The sequence below is a fragment of the Microcaecilia unicolor genome, chromosome 3 (genome assembly GCF_901765095.1).
Source record: "Microcaecilia unicolor chromosome 3, aMicUni1.1, whole genome shotgun sequence".
Classification (NCBI taxonomy): domain Eukaryota; kingdom Metazoa; phylum Chordata; class Amphibia; order Gymnophiona; family Siphonopidae; genus Microcaecilia; species Microcaecilia unicolor.
Genome location: NC_044033.1, coordinates 521,136,536 through 521,159,583, shown reverse-complemented (window position 1 = coordinate 521,159,583; position 23,048 = coordinate 521,136,536). Strand labels below are relative to the sequence as shown.

General features: G+C 46.8%; 1 protein-coding gene across 2 annotated transcripts in view; it reads left to right on the top strand.

Moving 5' to 3' along the window:
* Positions 1–23,048, top strand: part of LOC115467302 (popeye domain-containing protein 3-like) — a 160,091-nt gene that overhangs the window by 6,531 nt on the left and 130,512 nt on the right. Inside the window, exon 1 of one of the 2 annotated variants that reach the window (XM_030199167.1) lies at positions 8,862–8,936. The exons of the other annotated variant lie outside the window; for it this stretch is intronic. The gene's annotated coding sequence lies outside the window, so the exon portion shown is untranslated. Of the gene's footprint in view, positions 1–8,861; positions 8,937–23,048 lie in introns of those variants that run through there. 2 annotated transcript variants of the gene reach the window in all.

Sequence of the window (23,048 nt, the reverse complement as noted above, 5' to 3'; positions counted from 1 at the left end):
TGAATTTTACAGAAGAATAAGGATAGAACGCTAGCAACAATTAGGATGACTAAACAGCAGAATTCCTAATGGAGTATGTTTTTTTTCAAAAAGGAACGTTTTCAGCAACGTTTTGAAAAGATGGTGATCAGCTTGCGATTTTAGGTGCAAAGGTAGAGCGTTCCAAGTCTTCGGGCTTGGTAAGAATCCTGAAAAGGAACTTTAAAACAATATAAAACTGTACAATCTTTAATATATATAGGAATGTCTTATAACGTCTTTAGCTGTAATACAGCCATGTACCTCACCACCATGTAACCCAAACCCTCTATAAACCAAATGTATATTGTTTTCTATTTCCAATATCCATGACGTATTGTAAGCCACATTGTGCCTGCAAAGAGGTGGGATAATGGGGGATACAAATGCAATAAATAATAATATAGGAACGTAAGACCTTTGAAGTCAGAATGATTATATATTTTGACACCCACCAGACAGGACTTAACAAAGATCTGGGTTTTCTAGCCCATTATAAACCATAAAATTCTACTGCTTTGTCACCCTCCTGTCTCCATGCCTATCTCCCTGTCCCTCATCCACCTGACTACTACTGTCTCTCACCTATCCACCCCCATCCTGTTAGACTGTCACTGAAATGTTTTGATGTTTCACTTATATATATATACTGTCATCTACCAACATTTGCTTATTTCCGATCTGACAAAGAAAGGCAACCTTTGAAAGCTAATCAAGGAATGTATTAAGTTATGTCCAATAAAAAAGGTATCATCTTATTTTCTTTTCCATGTTTTATTTTGTTTGTATTGATTACCTTTAAAAGTGGACTAACACAGCTACCACACCTCTCTACTCCATTGATCCAGAAAGTGATATACCAGCTGTATTGGGGGCTCACTTTTATTCTTCCTTCCCCCCCCCCCCCCCCCCCCCCCCCCATATTTAAAAATAAGAGAAACAAAACAAGAGAGAAATACTCACAAGGTCTCATCACAGTAAAGCACAAAGTATCCTTCTCGGACAAAATAACCGGGGCTCTGAAGGGGCACCAAAGGGGCCAGACCATACCCCTTTGGTCATGCACCTTTGGGCTGCTTAACTGGGGCTGTATGCCACAAATATAGTAACATAGTAGATGACGGCAGAAAAAGACCTGTACGGTCCATCCAGTCTGCCCAACAAGATAAACTCATATGTGCTACTTTTTGTGTATACCTTACCTTGATTTGTACCTGTCCTTTTCAGGGCACAGACCGTAGAAGTCTGCCCAGCACTAGCCCCGCCTCCCAACCACCAGCCCCGCCTCCCACCACCGGCTCTGGCACAGACCGTATAAGTCTGCCCAGCACTATCCTCGCCTCCCAACCACCAGCCCCGCCTCCCACCACCGGCTCTGGCACAGACCGTATAAGTCTGCCCAGCACTATCCCCGCCTCCCAACCACCAGCCTCGCCTCCCAACCACCAGCCCCGCCTCCCACCACCGGCTCTGGCACAGACCGTATAAGTCTGCCCAGCACTATCCCCGCCTCCCAACCACCAGCCCCGCCTCCCACCACCAGCTCCACCGGTGGTGCTGCTGCACCAAAAACGTCTTCCAGTAGGACCTCCTGATGATGTCAGGGAGGTCATACTCCAGGCTGCCCCTGCTATGCCATCTCTCAGAATTCTCCCCAGATCTCTGCAGCCAGGTACACACCAGAGTCCCCATGTAAAACCGGTTTTAAACATGCAGAAGTCCTTCAATATAAAATTGTGTGGTCATTTACATGCATGCATATCATACATGTATGCACTCCTAAAGATGATTCCCATACCATACAAGCTTATATCCCACCAATACCCTACAGTTCAAGGCAGTGGCGTACCAAGGTGAGGGTGGTCCGTCCCGGGTGCACGCCGCTTGGGGGGGGGTGCTGCACACCTATTGGCTCCGAGTCCACTCGTTCCCTCCGTGTTGCTCCCTCTGCGCGGAACAGGTTACTTCCTGTTCCGGGGCAGAGGGAGCAGCAGGGAACGAACGAGCGGACTCGGAGCCGACAAGCGCGTGGCACCCCCCCCCCCCCCAGCAGGTAAAGATGCACCGGGGGGGGGTAATTTCGCCGGGGGGGAAGTTGCGCTGCACCCGGGGGGGGGGGGGGGGCATTGGCGATCCGCCCCGGGTGTCAGCCAGCCTAGGAACACCGTTTGAGTTGTTTTTCGTGGGACGTTTGAGTAACATCTTCCAGTTTCTGGTATCCTTGGTCGCTCTCCCACTTTTTTTACCCACTTGTTTTTCATGGGACGTTTGAGTTCTCCGTGTTTCAGCGGATTTCTTCTCACGAGTAACAAAGCAAGACATATCTGGGATACTATTAAAAATAAAAAAAAGTTAATATCTAATAAGGTAGGACATTACTATACTTTAAAAGATAAAATTTCTGAAACAGGAAGATCTTGGTCTTTTTCCTAAACATTATATATGTATTAGAGGGAAAAAAAAATATCTTTCCAGTGCTGAGCAGCTTGAAACGCTGAAGTAAATTCTAACATCCTTCATCTCTTCTCCCCCCCCCCCCCCCCCCCTTAGGAGAAGGAAAAAGAGAACAAATAATTGCATGTGGTCCTCCTAGACCTGACAAACTGAAAAGAAGCCAATTTGAACAAAACTGTAGCCTCAAAAGGCAACCGATGAAGTTTGCTATAGTAAGAAGAAACATCATCACCTACTATAATAAAACTCACCCTCAACGTTCTGAGGACACTGACGTCAGTGAAGCCAAGCCCTGACTTCCTTCAAAAAGGTTCGAAGGTTCGTGGTGGTGAAGCCACCAAAATCACTCCGGGCCCCGCCCTCGAGGGCGGAGCAATAGCAGAACAATGAAGGGGTTGGCAGGGAGGGAGGCGTGGGGGGGTGGGAAATCGCTCCGGGCCCCGCCCTCGAGGGCAGAGCAATGGCAGAACAACGAAGGGGTTGGCAGGGAGGGAGGCAGTGAGGCGTGGGGGGGGTGGGAAATCGCTCCGGGCCCCGCCCTCGAGGGCGGAGCAATGGCAGAACAACGAAGGGGTTGGCAGGGAGGCGTGGGGGGGTGGGAAATCGCTCCGGGCCCCGCCCTCGAGGGCGGAGCAATGGCAGAACAACAAAGGGGTTGGCAGAGGGGGAGGCGTGGGGGTGGGAAATCGCTCTGGGCCCCGCCCTCGAGGGCGGAGCAATGGCAGAACAACGAAGGGGTTGGCAGGGAGGGAGGCGGGGGGGAAATCGCTCCGGGCCCCGCCCTCGAGGGTGGAGCAATGGCAGAACAACGAAGGGGTTGGCAGGGAGGCGTGGGGGGGTGGGAAATCGCTCCGGGCCCCGCCCTCGAGGGCGGAGCAATGGCAGAACAACAAAGGGGTTGGCAGAGGGGGAGGCGTGGGGGGTGGGAAATCGCTCTGGGCCCCGCCCTCGAGGGCGGAGCAATGGCAGAACAACGAAGGGGTTGGCAGGGAGGGAGGCGGGGGGGAAATCGCTCCGGGCCCCGCCCTCGCGTCAAACGTCATGATGTTGGGGGCGGAGCAATGGAAGAATAACGAAGGAGTTGGCCAGGGAGGGAGGTTGGCCAGGGAGGGAGGGGTGTTGGTGACGAACACCTTGCTAGCGCCCATTTCATTTGCTCTGAAACGGGCCTCTTTTACTAGTATTTAGATAAACCAAATATCAGATGTATCGCAGTATTCTGAATGGTTTGAAATCTTTTTTTTTTTGTTGGGATTTAATATACACCATAAATATACTAAATTACAACAGTCTAGTTGTTACAAAAATAAAGCCTGTATCGGTAGACGGAATGAGACTGTCTGAAAGTAACTGTCAACACAGCGTACTTCTCATAAGAAAAAAGATTTTTTTCACAAAGGAAGCAAACTGCGCTGCTTCCATTGAGGGAGCATTAATACAGTAAATAATTTCTATTCAGTTTGACCAATATGAACGGAATCGGGCATAGACTCTAATTTACTATTAATGCATAAGAACTTAGAAGTATGTTTAATTTATAAATTCTAATATAGTAACATAGTAACATAGTAGATGACGGCAGAAAAAGACCTGCACGATCCATCCAGTCTGCCCAACAAGATAAACTCATATGTGCTACTTTTTGTGTATACCTTACCTTGATTTGTACCTGTCTTTTTCAGGGCACAGACCGTATAAGTCCGCCCAGTACTATCCCCGCCTCCCAACCACCAGCCCCGCCTCCCACCACCGGCTCTGGCACAGACCGTATAAGTCTGCCCAGCACTAGCCCCGCCTCCCAACCGTCTCTGCCACCCATTCAAGGCTAAGCTCCTGAGGATCCCTTCCTTCTGAACAAGATTCCTTTATGTTTATCCCACGCATGTTTGAATTCCGTTACCGTTTTCCTCTCCACCACCTCCCGCGGGCATTCCAAGCATCCACCACCCTCTCCGTGAAAAAATACTTCCTGACATTTTTCTTAAGTCTGCCCCCCTTCAATCTCATTTCATGCCCTCTCGTTCTACCGCCTTCCCATCTCCGGAAAAGGTTAGTTTGCGGATTAATACCTTTCAAATATTTGAACGTCTGTATCATATCACCCCTGTTTCTCCTTTCCTCCAGGGTATACATGTCCAGGTCAGCAAGTCTCTCCTCATATGTCTTGTAACGTAAATCCCATACCATCCTCGTAGCTTTTCTTTGCACCGCTTCAATTCTTTTTACATCCTTAGCAAGATACGGCCTCCAAAACTGAACACAATACTCCAGGTGGGGCCTCACCAACGACATACAGGGGCATTAAAACCTCTTTTCTTCTGCTGGTCACACCTCTCTCTATATAGCCTAGCAACCTTCTAGCTATGGCCACCGCCTTGTCACACTGTTTCGTCACCTTCAGATCCTCAGATACTATCACCCCAAGATCCCTCTCCCCGTCCGTATCTAGCAGACTCTGCCCGCCTAACACATACGCCTCCCGTGGATTTCTACTCCCTAAGTGCATCACTTTGCATTTCTTCGCATTGAATTTTAATTGCCAAACCTTAGACCCATTCTTCTAGCTTTTTCAGATCCTTTTTCATGTTTTCCACTCCCTCCGGGGTGTCCACTGTGTTGGGGTGGCAAACTGGGATGAGACTTCAATAATCCTCTTCCTCTCAATTTGACAAGTTTTACGCAATTGTAACTAAGAAAGCTTCAGCTGGAAGCGAACACCCATGTTTAAAGATGGCATTAATAAATGTGGTGGTGCATCAGGTTTGCCTATTTTTGTAGTATACATCACCGTACAAAGAATAAGTGCTTGTATAAAAAGGGGGGGGGGGGAGTATTTTTCAGCAAGATTTGATAAAGAATCGGGTGAGGGGACAGTAAGTAGTAAGTCATTTCAAAGAATGAAGAAAAGTCTTCTGCAGGAAAAGGACTAACAGAGGTACCTGAAGTGTGATCCAATCGTAGCGAGTGTGGAATATGGATAGAGCAGGGGTAACCGAGTGAGACCACCCCGCATGTATGCAACCTCTACATCAAAGGTTCCATTAAATATTTGAAGACTTAAAGTCAGGGGCCTAGCCAGGCAACAGATTTTGGGTGAGCCTAGGCAAGAATTGGGTGGGCACCAAGTTTTCTCAGCTGGTGGGAAAACGCTTCTTTCCACCTTAGCAATCTGCAGCAGGCATGTGCTGAAAACTGAGCATGCACAGGTGCCAGTATCGTGGAGAGTTGCGTTTTTGTTGCCATCAGGAGGAAGTAGTGGGTGGGTCCCGACCCACCCAGGCCTACCTGTGGCTACGCCACTGACCTAAGTATACCGTCATTTGGTGTTTTGTGTCCCAACTATGGAGGTTGCGTCTCGTAAAAATGCATAAGTGGCACATTAAAGTAGTTTTATAGTTGGTGGTAGTCATATCAAATGTATATCTTAGAGGAGCACTGGTAGAGAGGGAATATAATAACAACAACATTCAAATACCTCAGAAGTATACATAATGCACAGCAACTAAGTATATGCCTGGGAAAGTTATGGAATAGAAGGTTCAGAGTTGTACCAGAAAGGGCAGTAACCACCTCCTGGTGGAGAGGGTGGGGAAGGACATTCAATGAAGTTACATGGAAATATTTTTTTCACTCAACGAACAGTTAAACTCTGGAACTCAGTGCTGGAGGATGTGCTAACAGCGTATCTGGGTTTTTAAAAAAAGGTTTGGACAGGTTTCTGGAGGAAAAGTCCATAGTCTGCTATTGAGCTAGATATGAGCAATCCACTGCTTTCCCTGGGATTAGTAGCATGGAATCTGCCAGGTACTTGTGACCTGAATTGGCCACTGTTGGAAGCAGGATACTGGGCTAGATGGGCTATTGGTCTGACCCTGTATGGCTATTCTTATGTTCTAAAAACAATATCTAGAAAGCTTGGATTCTTTGATTACAGAGAGGTAAATATAGAGTTTGAGATTAAATGTGATTTACTGCACCATGAATGAAATCGGGACATCTAGATGGGCCCTGCTGCCATCATGGTGTATGTTTTGTGTGTGTGTGTGTGTGTGTGTGTGTGTGTGTGTGTGTTTCAGTTTTATGTTCTTGCTCCCTCATGACATGGTTACCTCCTGTTGTCTTTAAGATGCTCATAATCTCATGTAAGAGATGAGTATCTGTATGTGGAAAGGATTAAGCAGATGGCAGAATATTGTGGATAATCTATTCCACAGCTGCTCATGGGGACTGTCGTAAAATCGCAATTAAAGCAAGCATCAAAGTGAAGTAATACGGACAGCTTCTCACCTTGACAGGTGTGAAAGCAGGTAAACATTTGTCATTTCACTGGAGTTTTCAGGGTAGAAAGGAGTGTGACGAATTCATTAATCTCCTTTGCGATCTGTAATAGTAAATTATTTTTAAGGGATTGGCTGGTTCAGCCCAGTTGCACATGTGAATTTATAGCTGTGGTGTTAGAAAAACTAAAAGTTCATAGATGCAGTGAGCATAAAAGCACAAGCAGACCCTGACCTGGAGCCATTTGGTAATATTGTCCAGCTGAAAGCATCTTTAGGAAAGGGAAATGGGACTTGATATACCACCTTTCTGAGGTTTTTGCAACTACATTCAAAGCGGTTTACATATATTGAGGTACTTATTTTGTACCAGGGGCAATGGAGGGTTAAGTGACTTGCCCAGAGTCACAAGGAGAAGCAGTGGGAATTGAACCCAGTTCCCCAGGATCAAAGTCCACTGCACTAACCACTAGGCTACTCCTCCACTAGCAACATTCTATGTAGAAGCCTGCCCTTGCGGATCAGCAATGTGGCCGCGCAGGCTTCTGTTTCTGTGAGTCTGACGTCCTGCACATACGTGCAGGACGTCAGACTCACAGAAACAGAAGCCTGCGTGGCCACATTGCTGATCCACAAGGGCAGGCTTCTACATGGAATGTTGCTAGTGGCATAGCAACATTCCATCTAGAATCTCCAATAGTAGCAACAGAATCTCCAATAGTAGCAACATTCCATCTAGAATGTCCAATAGTAGCAACATTCCATGTAGAATCTCAAATAGGGAAAGGGAACTGGGACTTGATATACCGCCTTTCTCAAGTTTTTGCAACTAAATTCAAAGCGGTTTACATATATTCAGGTACTTATTTTTGTACCAGAAGTGGCCAAAAGCAGCATGATGCATAACTGTAGGTCATGGGGTAGCCAGGTTGGTACCAGCGGGTTTGGTACAGGCTACAGGTTTGCTATGGTGGCTGGATACCGTCTAGGAGATGGGATGTTTGCATACCAACCTCACTGATTTTGATGGTGGTTGTGCTCATAACAAAGCTTGGATGTAAAACAGAGGGAGGATGGGACTGGTGCTGGATTAAGTAAGGATTAAGTATGTTTATGGGGGAAGATGACAAAAGCTGGCTGGATCAGGGATAATATCTGCATGTGGATCATGCATCTACAGATATGTTTCTTGTGCTGTTCCTTGCTATGTTACTGTGATCTCAGACTCTGGGACCACCTCTTGTGCAAAGAATCTATATGAAAAATCCATTGTTCCATTTTCAGTAACACAGTATCAGAATCTCTAAGTCTGCCGTAGATACACTGTTTCTATTCTCCTTCCAAAGCAGCAGTCTTGCTTCCTCTCCTATGCAAATGCTTTTCTGGAAAGGACAGTGAGACCAAAAGTAGTGATGATGGACTTCCAAAATATGGTTTCCTTTCACTGTTTGTGTCTTGTCACTTTCAAATGTCCAGATTTATTTATTTTTTTTAATATATGGGCATTTAAAACAGCTGAAGCCAGTAACAGCATAGGAGAAACTTTACTCTTCTATATTAATCATTCCATTTGATGCAAATTCCCAGTGATTTTAATCATCTGTTCATGTAAATTGTCTGTAGAAAGAAAAGTCAGTTTTCCGTGAAATCTTGGCCCTCTTTAGTTATATTATTGCAGCCTAGCATGGTGAACTGTTTTGCTCCATTGGTATTAACTGTATATTGTCTTGTTTGATTACAAAAAACCTTTTTATTTATTTATTGATTGATTGATGTTTAAATCATTTGCTGCATTTGTATCCCACATTTTCCCACCTATTTGCAGGCTCAATGTGGCTCACATTATGCCGCAATGGCGATCGCCATTAACGGAATGAAAAGTACAGAGTAGTGTTACAGTTAAGATACATAAAAATATCAAGTAAATTAGAAGTAAATAAATCATATCGGGTATAAGAGATCAAGGACAAGATATAACGTTCGATAATAGCAATGTAATTAAAGTAACCAAATTAAGAGTTAAATGTTGGCTAAGCTGAAACACAGCCACATTGGGGGGAGGGCTTCATATATATTTTGCTTTTTTACCTTTGGTTGTCACAGCAGGCAATGCTGTCTCCCATAGCTGGTAATGACATCGTGATAGCGACATGGACACAGGCTTCCTTGCGAATCTCTCCCGAGCACGTGAGTTACTCCCTCATGCTCGACTGCTCCTTCCCCTCAGTTTAAAAAATCTCTGTGTGGCAGTCAGCAGTGTGATCTCTCATCTCCATTAAAAGTGTGTGTGGGGGGGGGGGGGGAACTAGCAAGACTACAAATGCCTTTCATCATCATATAGAACAAGAAAAAACTTTGCAAGCAAATCTTTCATTAGCTAAAAAAAAAAAAGAAAACAAATTTTGAGAAGAAAAATCTGCTGTGGCTACTTTTAAAATATACCACTAAGAACAGCACAAGAAAGAGATCCCCCTATTCTGCCTTAGGGCTATGGTAGTGGTGTACAGTTGTGGGGAGTGGGTTTTGTGGGGGAGGGGGTTGTGGAAGAAAAACAAATATGCTTTTAGTGCATCTGACATAGTGAATAGCAACTTACCAGCCAGAATAGATTTTCAGTGGGGTTAAATGGGCAGTATTCACAATGGAGAAGGGTAGTTAGTGGGGTTCCTCAGGGGTCCGTGCTAGGACCGCTGCTTTTTAATATATTTATAAATGATTTAGAGATGGGAATAACTAGCGAGGTAATTAAATTTACTGATGACACAAAGTTATTCAAAGTCGTTAACTCGCGACAGGATTGTGAAAAATTACAGATGGACCTTATGAGACTGGGCGGCTAAATGGCAGATGACGTTTAATGTGAGCAAGTGCAAGGTGATGCATGTGGGAAAAAAGAACCCGAATTATAGCTACGTCATGCAAGGTTCCACGTTAGGAGTTACGGACCAAGAAAGGGATCTGGGTGTCGTCGTCGATAATACACTGAAACCTTCTGCTCAGTGTGCTGCTGCGGCTCGGAAAGCGAATAGAATGTTGGGTATTATTAGGAAAGGTATGGAAAACAGGTGTGAGGATGTTTATAATGCCGTTGTATCGCTCCATGGTGTGACCGCACCTTGAGTATTGTGTTCAATTCTGGTCGCCGCATCTCAAGAAAGATATAGTAGAATTAGAAAAGGTGTAGCGAAGGGCGACTAAAATGATAATGAGGATGGGACGACTTCCCTATGAAGAAAGACTAAGGAGGCTAGGGCTTTTCAGCTTGGAGAAGAGACAACTGAGGGGAGACATGATAGAGATATATAAAATAATGAGTGGAGTGGAACAGGTGGATGTGAAGCGTCTGTTCACGCTTTCCAAAAATACTAGGACTAGGGGGCATGCGATGAAACTACCCAACGCATAATTAAACTCTGGAATTCGTTGCCGGAGAACGTGGTGAAGGCGGTTAGCTTGGCAGAGTTTAAAAAGGGGTTAGACGGTTTCCTAAAGGACAAGTCCATAAACTGCTACTAAATGGACTTGGGAAAAATCCACAAATCCAGGAATAACGTGTATAGAATGTTTGTACGTTTGGGAAGCTTGCCAGGTGCCCTTGGCCTGGATTGGCCGCTGTCGTGGACAGGATGCTGGGCTCGATGGACCCTTGGTCTTTTCCCAGTGTGGCATTACTTATGTACTAGTAGGGGTGTTCCTTCCACGCCTCTGCAGCACAGTGGTTCTTAAGGTCTCATCTGGGGTGCCATCTGTGATGGAGATAGGAGCACTTCACTGGAGTGCCTGTTCCCGTTAATCATCAGTGTAATCTTTTCTCAAGTTCAGTCCATGGAAGTAAAAATGAGCCTCTCCAGGTTTTTCCAATTAACCAAACAAATGTTTCTTTTATTGTATATCCACAGAACACCTTTGGTATCAGAAACTCAAAGTGCTGAGGCACAAATAACATCCCCAGTCTGAAAATCAAACAAAACCATAACTGAGGTATAGGCTTCTTAGCAGCAAAATTAGACACAGTTCTAATCAAGAGATTTCCATTTATTTATTTATTTATTTGGATTTTGCTCACACCTTTTTCAGTAGTAGCTCAAGGTGAGTTACTTTCAGGTACACTGGGTATTTCCCTGTCCCTGGACGGCTCACAATCTAAGTTTGTACCTGAGACAGTTCTCCAAACGGGGTCCAGCTTAACTCCTAAGAGAGGGTACTTCTCGTTTATTAGACCAGCAGTCCCTAACACAGCAAGCTCCCGCCACTCCACACAGGACAAGGTTTCAAAGGTGCTTACCCTTAGTCTGGTTCTTAGCTTCCATGGCTTAAGTCCTGAAGCCTCCTAAGTAGGGTTACCATATGTCCAGATTTACCCGGACATGTCCTCTTTTTGAGGGCATGTCCGGGCAACCGAGCGGGTTTTGCCAATCTGCCCATTTGTACGGATTTCTGGACAAACGGGCAGGCTGGTGGGCAGAAGGCCTGCCTGCCAGCCTGCCAGTTTGTCCAGAAATCCGGACAAATGGGCAGATTGCTAGCCTCCCCTCCTTACTTACTAGTGCCCTGGTGGTCTAGTGACCTCTTCTGCCTTCGGGGCAGGAAAGAGCCCCCTCTTTCCTGCCCGGAGCACTGCCCTGCATGCATCCTTCCTGTTGGTGATCCTCGGCGCCGATTCAAAATGGCCACCGAGACTTGACGTGACCTCGCGAGACTTCAACTCTCGGTGGCCATTTTGAATCGGCGCCGAGATCACCAACAGGAAGGATGCATGCAGGGCAGCACTCTGGGCAGGAAAGAGGGGGGGGCTCTTTCCTGCCCCAAAGAGGTCACTAGACCACCAGGGCAGTAGTAAGGTAAGGGGAGGGGGGTGATGGGGAAGGGGGGGGAAATGTGACAGGGGCATAGCGAGGGTGTGAAGGGGGGCAGGGCATGTGTCCTTTTGGGGGACAAAATATGGTAACCCTACTCCTAAGAGATACCTCCCCATCTCTTCTGGCTTCATTTTCCTTTGGGGACCTTCACCCCCCCCCCCCCCCCCCCCCAGGATCTGCTTGTGGCATGCAAGGAACAGGATTCTCTAGCCCTGTACACTAGGTGTCCATTCCCCCTGCTGCTTTCCTTCTCTAAGGAAGGGGTTCTTTTTATAAGTCGGGCATTTCTCCTGGGCTTCCAGAGCTTCACCCTAGCCTGACTCTGATTGGCATAGCCTTTCTGCATTTGGATTTGAGGACAGGCTGTGCACCCCAACTCCCAGGATTCTTGAGCACTCTGCTGCCTCCCAGGTTCAAGCTATCTGCTTCCTGAGGTTGTACTGCCACTGCCCCTCCCCCCAAGGATCACAGCAGCTTCTCTTCCAATCCTGGCTGCTGCATGAGATGTCTGGCAGTTATTATTAGCATTTGAATAGCGCTACCAGACACATGCAGCGCTGAACACCTGACACAGAGAGACAGTCCCTGCTCAATAGAGCTTACAATCTAAAAAAATTGCCCCTTTATCAGGTAACAGGGTTTATTTTCCCGTTCTATTTTCTGGTCCTGGCTCCGATGATAAGATATTGTCCTCCCCCCCTTTATTCTTTCCCCAACTAACTACATGTCATCTGAACCTATTGAGTGTTACAATCCTCCCTCTTCCTGAAGCCGGTCCGGGTTTCTTCTCTGACCCTGGAGTTCCAAACCCATCTTAAAGCTCCACTGGGGATAATCCCATAGTGAGAAGGCAATTGGGACATAAGGACATTGGTGTATCTATCACAATATATAATACAGTTTATTAGCACCAGGGCCAACTCTTAATCATGGATCAATGACAATTGCCCCTGGTGCTAATAAGCTGTAATGGGCTAAATGCTAATACTCTGATGAATTCAATAACACATATATATACTAGCCGTTAAGCCCGTTAAAACGGGCAAGATTTTTTGTTTGGCAAAATTCCTCTGTCCCCTGCCCTCTCCCCTCCATCCATGTGCATCTCCTTCCTGTCTTCCCTCACCTCCATCCATGTCCAGCATTTTTCCTGCCCTCCCCTCCATCCATCTATGTCCAGTAGCTCTCCTCTCTCCCCTGCTCTCCCCACCCATGGCCAGCGATTCTATTTTACCCCAAGTCCTCCCCTCCCATTCTTACCCCCTGTCCTCCCCTGTCATTCACATTGTTATTTTCCTCTATCCCCTTCCCTCTCCTCTGTCCCCTCCCCTCCATCCATCCATCCATATGCATTTTCCTGTCTTCCCTCACCTCCATCCATGCCCAGCATTCCTCCTTCCCTCACCTGTATCCATGCCCAGCATTTCTCCTGCTGCTCCCCCCCCCCCCCCCCCGAGGTCACCGCCGGCCCCCCTCCACCCAGGCCGGGCCCTCTCCTCTCCATTGAACTTACAACGCCTCACCTCCGAAACCGCAGCAGGCAAATTGCCTCCCATTGGCCTTCCTTCCCTGCCTGTGTCCCTCCCTCTTGTGACATAACGTCAGTGAGGGCGGGACACAGGCAGGGAAGGAAGGCCGACAGGAGGCGATCTGCCTGCTACGGTTTCGGAGGTGAGGCATTGTAAGTTCAATGGAGAGGAGAGGGGCCCGGCCTGGGTGGAGGGGGGCCGCCGGTGACCTCGGAGGGGGGGCAGTGGTAGCGCTTTGGCGGTTCCCTCCCTCCCCTTCTGTGTTCCAGGTCCACTCCTCAGTGCAGCGTTTCTTTCCCTCTGTTCTTTCCTCTGACGTCATCACGTCTTGACGCGGGGGCGGGACAGAGAGGAAAGTCTCTACTGCGCATTTGCGGGTCAGTCGGTCACTTGCCATTTATATGTATGTTTGATGAAAGTTAGAGAATTAACACTATTTAGAAGGAAGTAATTGTTTTGCGCTTAAGTAAAATGATCAAAAACATAAATCACAGACTGAAATCGTAAGATGGGTATGTAAAAGACAGATTTTTATTTCACCTCTGTTTCGTCTATATACACAGTTCATTTACTGTTCGTGATAGCTCACTATTTAGTGATTATTGCATGTAGTGTATAGTACTTTTTACATATGAGACTTATGATTTCAGCCGGTCTGCTGTTTTGTTTCCCCAATGATCAGATATTTCTTTTTCGGGGAGGGGGAATGCTAGATATTTAATTGGTAGCTTTTCCAGATGAAATAAAGTTGTTGGGGTTTTTTTTTTTTTTAGTAGCGGTAAATGGCACGGAGATCCCAGTGCTGGGATATATTGAAGCCAACGTGAAATGTCTGGGACAGGTGATCCCCAAGTGCTACATTTTTATTGTGAAGGATAATATCCGAGAGGGGCAGGTGGAGAAGGTCTCAAGTCCGGGAATTATAGGGATGAATGTTCTACGACATCTGAAAGGACTGTTTAAAGATCTTTCATGTTTCACCTTTGAGCCTGTAACAACAGCTGGGGGGGTTCTGACCAAGATTTCTACAAGACGTGTGGTTTCTAGAGAACCTGAAAGTTCGGTGAAACTGCAGGGAAGAGTGAGCCAAATTAAGCCGGTCATGTCAAAGAGGATATTGGGAGAAAAATGCCAGCGAGATAGGGGAAATTCGGATGTAACATAGTAGATGACAGCAGAAAAAGACCTGCATGGTCCATCTAGTCTGCCAAGATTAACTCATATCTTGAATTTGTACCTGTCTTTTTCAGGGCACAGACCGTATAAGTCTGCCCAGCAGTATTTCCCGCCTCCCAACCACCAGTCCCGTCTCCCATCACCGGCTCTGGTACAGACCGTATAAGTCTGCCCTCCCCTATCCTCGCCTCCCAACCACCAACCCCTCTTCCCCCCACCTGCTCCGCCACCCAATTTCAGCTAAGCTTCTGAGGATCCATTCCTGCTGCACAGGATTCCTTTATGCATATCCCACGCATGTTTGAATTCCGTTACCGTTTTCATCTCCACCACCTCCCGCGGGAGGGCATTCCAAGCATCCACCACCCTCTCTGTGAAAAAATACTTCCTGACATCTTTTTTGAGTCTGCCCCCCTTCAATCTCATTTCGTGTCCTCTCGTTCTACCGCCTTCCCATCTCTGGAAAAGATTTTTTTGCGGATTAATACCTTTCAAGTATTTGAACGTCTGTATCATATCACCCCTGTTCCTCCTTTCCTCCAGGGTATACATGTTCAGGTCAGCAAGTCTTTGGTCATACGTCTTGGAACGCAAATCCCATACCATTCTCGTAGCTTTTCTTTGCACCGCTTCCATTTTTTTAACATCCTTCGCAAGGTACGGCCTCCAAAACTGAACACAATACTCCAGGTGGGGCCTCACCAACGACTTGTACAGGGGCATCAACACTTCCTTTCTTCTGCTGATCACACCTCTCTCTATACAGCCTAGCAACCTTCTCGCTACGGCCACCGCCCTGTCACACTGTTTCGTCGCCTTCAGATCCTCGGATACTATCACCCCAAGATCCCTCTCCCCCTCAGTACCTATCAGACTCTCCCCGCCTAACACATACGTCTCTCGTGGGTTTCTACTCCCTAAATGCATCACTTTGCATTTCTTCGCATTGAATTTTAATTGCCAAACCTCAGACCATTCCTCAGACCATTCTTCTAGATGTGTTTTTAGTCCCTGCCTCCAGAAAGAGCAGTGGGGAAAAATGAAGAAAAGGTGATGGGAGCTGTGCGGAAGACGTGCAAGAAGGAGATGTTGCAGTCCGGAAGGCATGCGAAGAAGAAAAAGTTAACAAGTATCCCAGAGATAGGATATGGAGTGGAAGTGTTGCAGAAAATGCCGAGAAATTCTGAGACAATTGAATGCATTGTTGAATTTCTAAATATAACATTAAAAAAAAAAATAATCCAACACTTCTTCAGAAACCGTTACAGAGGCGTGAAACAGTAGGAATACCAGTTTCCCCACTCGCTCCCAGAGGTGTTTTCTCCTGTAATTACCAGCTTTGTTCTTTGCCTTTCTCACTTCTTATTAACTTCTTGACACTCACACATAATCGACATCTGTAATGGCTAGAAGGTCACCCAGGTCCACCTTCACTCCTCCTCCAACCCACAACGTATTTTTAATTTTTACAGTGTTTTACAGATGTCAAAACTCTTAAAGCCACAGTGTCCAGCCTGCAGTTGACTTCCTACATTCAGATGTCTGTAACCTTCACTCGTTTTTTGAAAGACCTGATGGGTTATAACTTTCAAAATGCTATACACAGATATATTACCTTTATTTGGCTAACATTAAAGGCTAACGTTGCCAACAACTTGTCTGACCTTTTTTGATATTTGAGTGCCTGTCTTTAAGGCATTGCAGCCTCTCAAATGAAATTGGAGCTGCCAGATTTTGATTGCAGCACTTAAGAACATACTGGGACAGGCCAAAGGTCCTTCAAGCCCAGAATCCCGTTTCTAACAGTGGCCAATCCAGGTCACAAATACCTGGCAAGATCCCAAAAACAGTATAATACATTTTATGCTGCTTATCCTAGAAATAAACAGTGGATATTCCCAAGTCCAACTTTCTTTGTTCTTGGCACACTTCTGAGTTCATTCAGACCTTGCAGCCAGTGGCATAGCCATGGGGAAGGGGGGGGTGGCTCAGGCCCCCTGCACGCTAAAAATAAGCATGAGCTAAACACAGTGGCGTTCCTAGGGGGGGCGGTCCGCCCCGGGTGCACGCCGCTGGGGGGGGGGGTGCGCCGCGCGTGCCTGTCCTCCATTGGTCCATGCTTCTTCTCTGCCCGGGAACAGGTTACTTCCTGGTTGCAGTGAGGGCTAAAGATGAGATCCTATTTCAAAACTGGAGTGTTTTTTCCTACAGTTGCGTCAGCAGGCATTTTTAAAAAAATTAATTAACAAAGCACAGCCTCAGCTATGACGTGTTGCTTCTAGCTAAGCTTTGGGTTAGCATGGGAAGGTTGAATGCCTTTTCTGGGCTTTAAGGGTGGCAGAACCACCAGATAACGGCCCGAACAAGTCGGTCGTTGCTATAAGGAGGTTTGCATGGGGTTGAAGTGAGAAAGTAGTGGAGGAGTAGCCTAGTGGTTAGTAGTACAGCGGACTTTGATCCTGGGGAACTGGGTTCGATTTCCACTGCAGCTCCTTGTGATTCTGGGTAAGTCAGTTAACCCTCTCCATTGCCCCTGGTACAAAATAAGTACCTATATGTAAACCACTTTGAATGTAGTTGCAAAAACCTCAGGAAGGCAGTATATCAAGTCCCGTTTCCCTTTCCCTATTTGAGATTCTTCATGGAACGTTGATACTATTGGAGATTCTGTTGCTACTGTTTCGAATTCTACATGGAATGTTGCTATTCCACTAGCAACATTCCCTGTAAAAGCCTGCCCTTGCAGATCAGCAATGCGGCCGCGCAGGCTTCTGCTTCTGTGAGTCTGACGTTCTGCACGTATGTCAGACTCACAGAAACAGAAGCCTGCGCGGCCGCGTTGCTGATCTGCAAGGGCAGGCTTCTACAGGGAATGTTGCTAGTGGAAGAGTAGCCTAGTGGTTAATGCAGCAGACTCTGATTCTGGGGAACTGGGTTGGATTCCCACTGCAGCTCCTTGTGACTCTGGACAAGTCACTTAACCCTCCATTGCCCCAGGTACAAAATAAGTATCTGAATATATGTAAAACCACTTTGAATGTAGTTGCAAAACACCACAGAAAGTCCCATTTCCCTTTCCCTTTATAACAACTCTGTTTAGCTTACTGTACCTGTACTATTTTTGAATCTGACGTAGCTGGATATACGGTCGAGTGACAGATATGATATGGCTGGATAAAGCAAGAGGGGGAGCAGAAGCGGGGCATGGAGGATAATAGTTTCTTTTAGGTGTTTTGAATGCAGTTGCTGACAGGTTCTTTGGTTTCTCTTTTGTGTTCTACTTTCCCCCCCCCCCCCCCCCCCCTGCATTTTGCATGTCTGTGAAGTTTTATTGTGTGTCACCTTAGGCTTTCTGTGAAGAGAGTGGATAATCAGATCTGAGTGAATGAATAATTTTGCATAAAAGAGAGCACCGAGCATTGCAGGGCAGGATTATAACCCGCAGGGCAAACTGATTAGCAAGCCTCAATCACGTTTCATGCCGCTTGCATAGAGGTGATAAGCGTTTTGGACATTTTTTAATAAAATGAATAGAAGGTGAATAAAGTGACGCTCTTAAAAGCTAATCAAGATATGTAATTTACTCCGATAAAAGAGCTAAACCTTCCTTCCGCAGGTCAGGATGAACTGAGTAAAGATGGCATTGCCAGATATGGGAATCATAAAAGCATTCCAGGAATACTGTGGAGGGGAGATGAATGGTTATCACAAGACCGATATGCTCATATCACCCCTCTCCTCAAGTCACTTCACTGGCTTCCGATCAGGTACCGCATACAGTTCAAGCTTCTCCTACTAACCTACAAATGCACTCGATCTGCAGCCCCTCCTTACCTCTCTACCCTCATCTCCCCTTACGCTCCTACCCGTAACCTCCGCTCACAGGACAAATCCCTCCTTTCAGTACCCTTCTCCACCACCGCCAGGCTCCGCCCTTTCTGCCTCGCCTCACCCTATGCTTGGAGTAAACTCCCTGAGCCCATACGCCAAGCCCCCTCCCTACCCATCTTCAAATCCTTGCTCAAAGCCCACCTCTTCAATGTCGCTTTCGGCACCTAACCATTGTACCTCTATCCAGGAAATCTAGACTGCCCCCAATTTGATTGACTGCACATTTTGTCCATTAGATTGTAAGCTCCTTTGAGCAGGGACTGTCCTTCTTTGTTAGATTGTACAGCGCTGTGTAACCCTGGTAGCGCTTTAGAAATGTTAAATAGTAGTAGTAGTAGTGATACAACAGTAAAATTTAATGGTTTATGATATATTAATCCGCAAACGAATCTTTTCCGGAGATGGGAAGGTGGTAGAACGAGAGGACATGAAATGAGATTGAAGGGGGGCAGACTCAAGAAAAATGTCAGGAAGTATTTTTTCACGGAGAGAGTAGTGGATGCTTGGAATGCCCTCCCGCGGGAGGTGGTGGAAATGAAAACGGTAACGGAATTCAAACATGCGTGGGATAAGCATAAAGGAATCCTGTGCCGAAGGAATGGATCCTCAGGAGCTTAGTCAAGATTGGGAGGCGGGGCTGGAGGTTGGGAGGCGGGGATAGGGGAGGGCAGACTTATACGGTCTGTGCCAGATCCGGTGGTGGGAAGCGGGACTAGTGGTTGGGAGGCGGGGATAGTGCTGGACAGACTTGTACGGTCTGTGCCAGAGCCGGGGTTGGGAGGCAGGGCTGGGGAGGTGAGGATAGTGCTGGGCAGACTTATACGGTCTGTGCCTGTGCCAGAGCCGGTAGTTGGGAGGTGGGGCTGGTGATTGGGAGGCGGGGATAGTGCGGGGCAGACTTATATGGTCTGTGCCCTGAAGAGCACAGGTACAAATCAAAGTAGGGTATACACAAAAAGCAGCAAATATGAGTTATCTTGTTGGGCAGACTGGATGGACCGTGCAGGTCTTTTTCTGCCGTCATCTACTATGTTACTATTAGGTTTTAGCAAAGATCTGGGTTTGTTTTCTTGTTGGTTTGAATTTTATAAGTGCTTTGGGTTGTTTGTTTGTTTTTTTGCAATTATTTTATTTAGGCAGCATTCAGCTCTCCTGCTTTTTCCTGTTTATTTAAAATTCATTATGGTCATGAATATCGTTATATCTCCCATGACTTTTTCTTTTTCTTCTACAAGAAGCATCTTTCTTTGTACTCATTGCCATCCAAAAGTAGAGAAAAAAATGTAAAGCTGTTTAATGGTTAAAAAAAAAAAAAGAAACAGTGTTTTTTAATTGAAATTGGCCTGTTCATCTTGGGAATGTGGAAGTATCACAGTAATTCTGCTTGGCACAGGATTCCAACCTTTTTCTCTTTCCTGCCCACAGCCGGCAGGAAAACCTTGAGTCATCTTAACTTAATCAGTGCTGTGGCAAATCGTAGTGAGGTTGAGATTTTAGTATGTTTGCCAGTTGTAAGCTTATCATTGACTGATGGGCTGGCTGGCAAGGGACACCTCATCCAAGCGAAGAACAAGAGATACAGAAATCTCTGAAATGTAGGGCCTCAAGTGTTTTGGGTGTTAGTATGAATGCAAGCCTGCCATGTATGTTCATTAGAGATATCCTATTTCCATCATGTGAATATTCTGTAGAGAGATTCTGAATACCTGACCCTATTTGTGGCCCTCAAGGCACATGTGTACATAACTGTTCTACACTGTAGAATCTCAAAACCGGTTGCAGGAATCTGGGGACCATGACTAATTACACTCCGTTCATCAGAAGCACCTCATATGTTGGGCTGACTGTACACAACACTGCTGAAAGCTCTTATTCTTTGTGGTCTGTGGCTGTACCATTCTGAATGCATGTGTGGTATCCCCTCCTACCTCCCTTCAGTCTCTATCTCAGTTGATAACACCCTCATCATCCCCATCTCATCTGCCCGCAACCTCGGTGTCATCTTCGACTCCTCCCTCTCCTTCTCTGCGCATATCCAGCAGATAGCCAAGACCTGTCGCTTCTTCCTCTACAACATTAGCAAAATTCGCCCCTTCCTCTCTGAGCACACCACCCGAACTCTCATCCACTCTCTCATTACCTCGCGCCTTGACTACTGCAACCTACTCCTTACTGGCCTCCCACTTAGCCATCTATCCCCCCTTCAGTCTGTTCAGAACTCTGCTGTACGCCTTATCTTCCGCCTGGACCGATATACTCATATCACCCCTCTACTCAAGTCACTTCACTGGCTTCCGATCAGATACCGCATACAGTTCAAGCTTCTCCTACTAACCTATAAATGCACTCAATCTGCAGCCCCTCCTTACCTCTCTACCCTCATCTCCCCTTACGTTCCTACCTGTAACCTCCGCTCTCAAGACAAATCCCTCCTTTCAGTACCCTTCTCCTCCACCGCCAACTCCAGGCTCCACCCTTTCTGCCTCGCCTCACCCCATGCTTGGAACAAACTCCCTGAGCCCATACGCCAGGCCCCCTCCCTACCCATCTTCAAATCATTGCTCAAAGCCCACCTCTTCAATGTCGCTTTCGGCACCTAATCACAACACCTCTACTCAGGAAATCTAGACTACCCCAACTTGACATTTCGTCCTTTAGATTGTAAGCTCTTCTGAGCAGGGACCGTCCTTAGTTCTTAATTTGTACAGCGCTGCGTAACCCTAGTAGCGCTCTAGAAATGTTAAGTTGTAGTAGTAGTAGATGGAAGTAGAGAAAACTGATGTCTTCCAGTGAACTCGCTGGTATAACCTGCTGGTCTTCAATGAAAAACGCCAGTATTTTCTTTACCTCTAGCAGATGGTAAGTCATTCGGACTGGTGTTCCTGATCCTTTGCCTAGGTAGGAGTAGCCTAGTGGTTAGTGCAGTGGACTTTGATCCTGGGGAACTGGGTTCGATTCCCACTGCAGCTCCTTGTGACTCTGGGCAAGTCACTTCACCCTCCATTGCCCCAGGTACAAAATAAGTACCTGAATATATGTAAACCACTTTGAATGTAGTTGCAAAAAACTCAGAAAGACGGTATATCAAGTCCCATTTCCCTTTCCCATTTCCCTTCCCTTTGCCTAGCTTCCAGCTCTGCTGGCTGTGGCTGCACAGTGAGGTTGAGCCTGATGGCCACTCTCAGGTTCCCCGTTCCTGACCTGACTTAGTTGAGCACAGAGCATGGCTCCGCTGCCTCCAGTTGGGCTTTGTATCATCCACTGGGTGAGACATTAGCTCAGTCCTGCAGGGTCCCGTCAGGAAGTTGCGGGTCCCTATCCACCTCCCCTCCTTGCCCACACACACCCTTGTGAGCAGTGGGACGGTGGGAGGCATCTGAGCCTGGGCTGAAGTTGGCCTGAATGCAGAGACAAGCCTACATGTGCCAGCAGACACTATTCTGCCTGTAAGAGCTGCCAGCTCTCTCTGCCCCTCCTGCAATGGACCATTTCCAACTTCGGCAATGGTCATGGGGAGAGGTCAGGGGGCCACCTGAATTGTGACGCAAGTTCCTTGCATGGAGTCATTGAGACCTGTGCACAGCAGGAGAACTCTTAGCTCCCCATCGGGGGAGGGGGAATGAAGGAGGTCTGTCTAGCACCCACTCTAGACCCAGTGTTAACTGCTTGGCCATGCCTAGTAAAGAGGCCCCTGAGGTTCTCCTGTACACCTGCTAGTCCCTCACTCCACCCACGGCCACAAGGTAGGCTACTGGGGGGGAGGGGCAAATAGCAGTCCCAGTGGACCATCAGGGCGTTTTTGTTTTATGTGGGGGGGGGGGGGGGGAGAGAAGCTTGTGGTCCCACTGGACCACCAGGGTTTTTCTGCTTTGGGGATGGGGAGCCTGGAGGTCCATTGGACCTCCAGATCTTGCGTTTGGGGGGGGGGGGGGGGCGGGCTTTGGTTTGACAGATCCAGGAGAAAATCCCGGACCTCTCAAATTTCTTCTGCTGTTTGACAGATCCGGGCTTTTGACAGCCTGAACCTGTCAAACAAACAACTTCTGTGGGAGGATTTTACCTTGGGTGCATGCCCAGGCACAGTCCTCCCGCAGAAGTAACCCTATGATCAGAGCTAATAGTGCACATAAATTTTCATGCTATTAGCTTTGATCATAGGGGCGTTATAGTCCCACGCTGTTCCAGTGCTATTTTTAGAGGTACTTTTTGGAACAGCCTGGGGTTCTGATCATCGGCCCATGTGAGAGATGGAGCAGAATCAAGTGAAAAAGGACTGGCTGAGATAACGGGCTTTTGACACTGATTTTTGGAGATGAGGGACAGTATTATACAAGGCCAGCCCTTTGGTCTCTAGAAAATTAGGGTAGAGAATCCCGTACGTCCTGTCACATCAGCTGTATGGTTGGGAAATGTGAGCGACGGCCAGCATTTGTACTGCTTTGTACGTCTGGCAACTTTTATTTTCTGAGTTCTTTGATACTGCAGGTTTAATTTGTTTTATAAGCTTATCATTGGCTATCTTCACATAAGAATGCTGGAATTGAGTTATTGCCGGAAGATGAAAGCAGAGAAGAAAGCTCATGTGAATCCTACTTGCTGTACATTTGATTTAAAGTGTATAGTTTAATTTGCCTCTGTTTTGCAGATGGAGGTCTCAAGTGGTTTCAGTGATTTGGCAAAAGAAAATTAGCAGCTACTGACTGGGTTTGCTAGAGAAATAAGTGTGTGACGGCGGCTAAGAAAGCAAATAGAATTTTAGGTGTTATTAGGAAAGGAATGGAAAACAAAAACGAGGATGTTATAATGCCTTTGTATCGCTCCATGGTGCGACCGCACCTCGAATA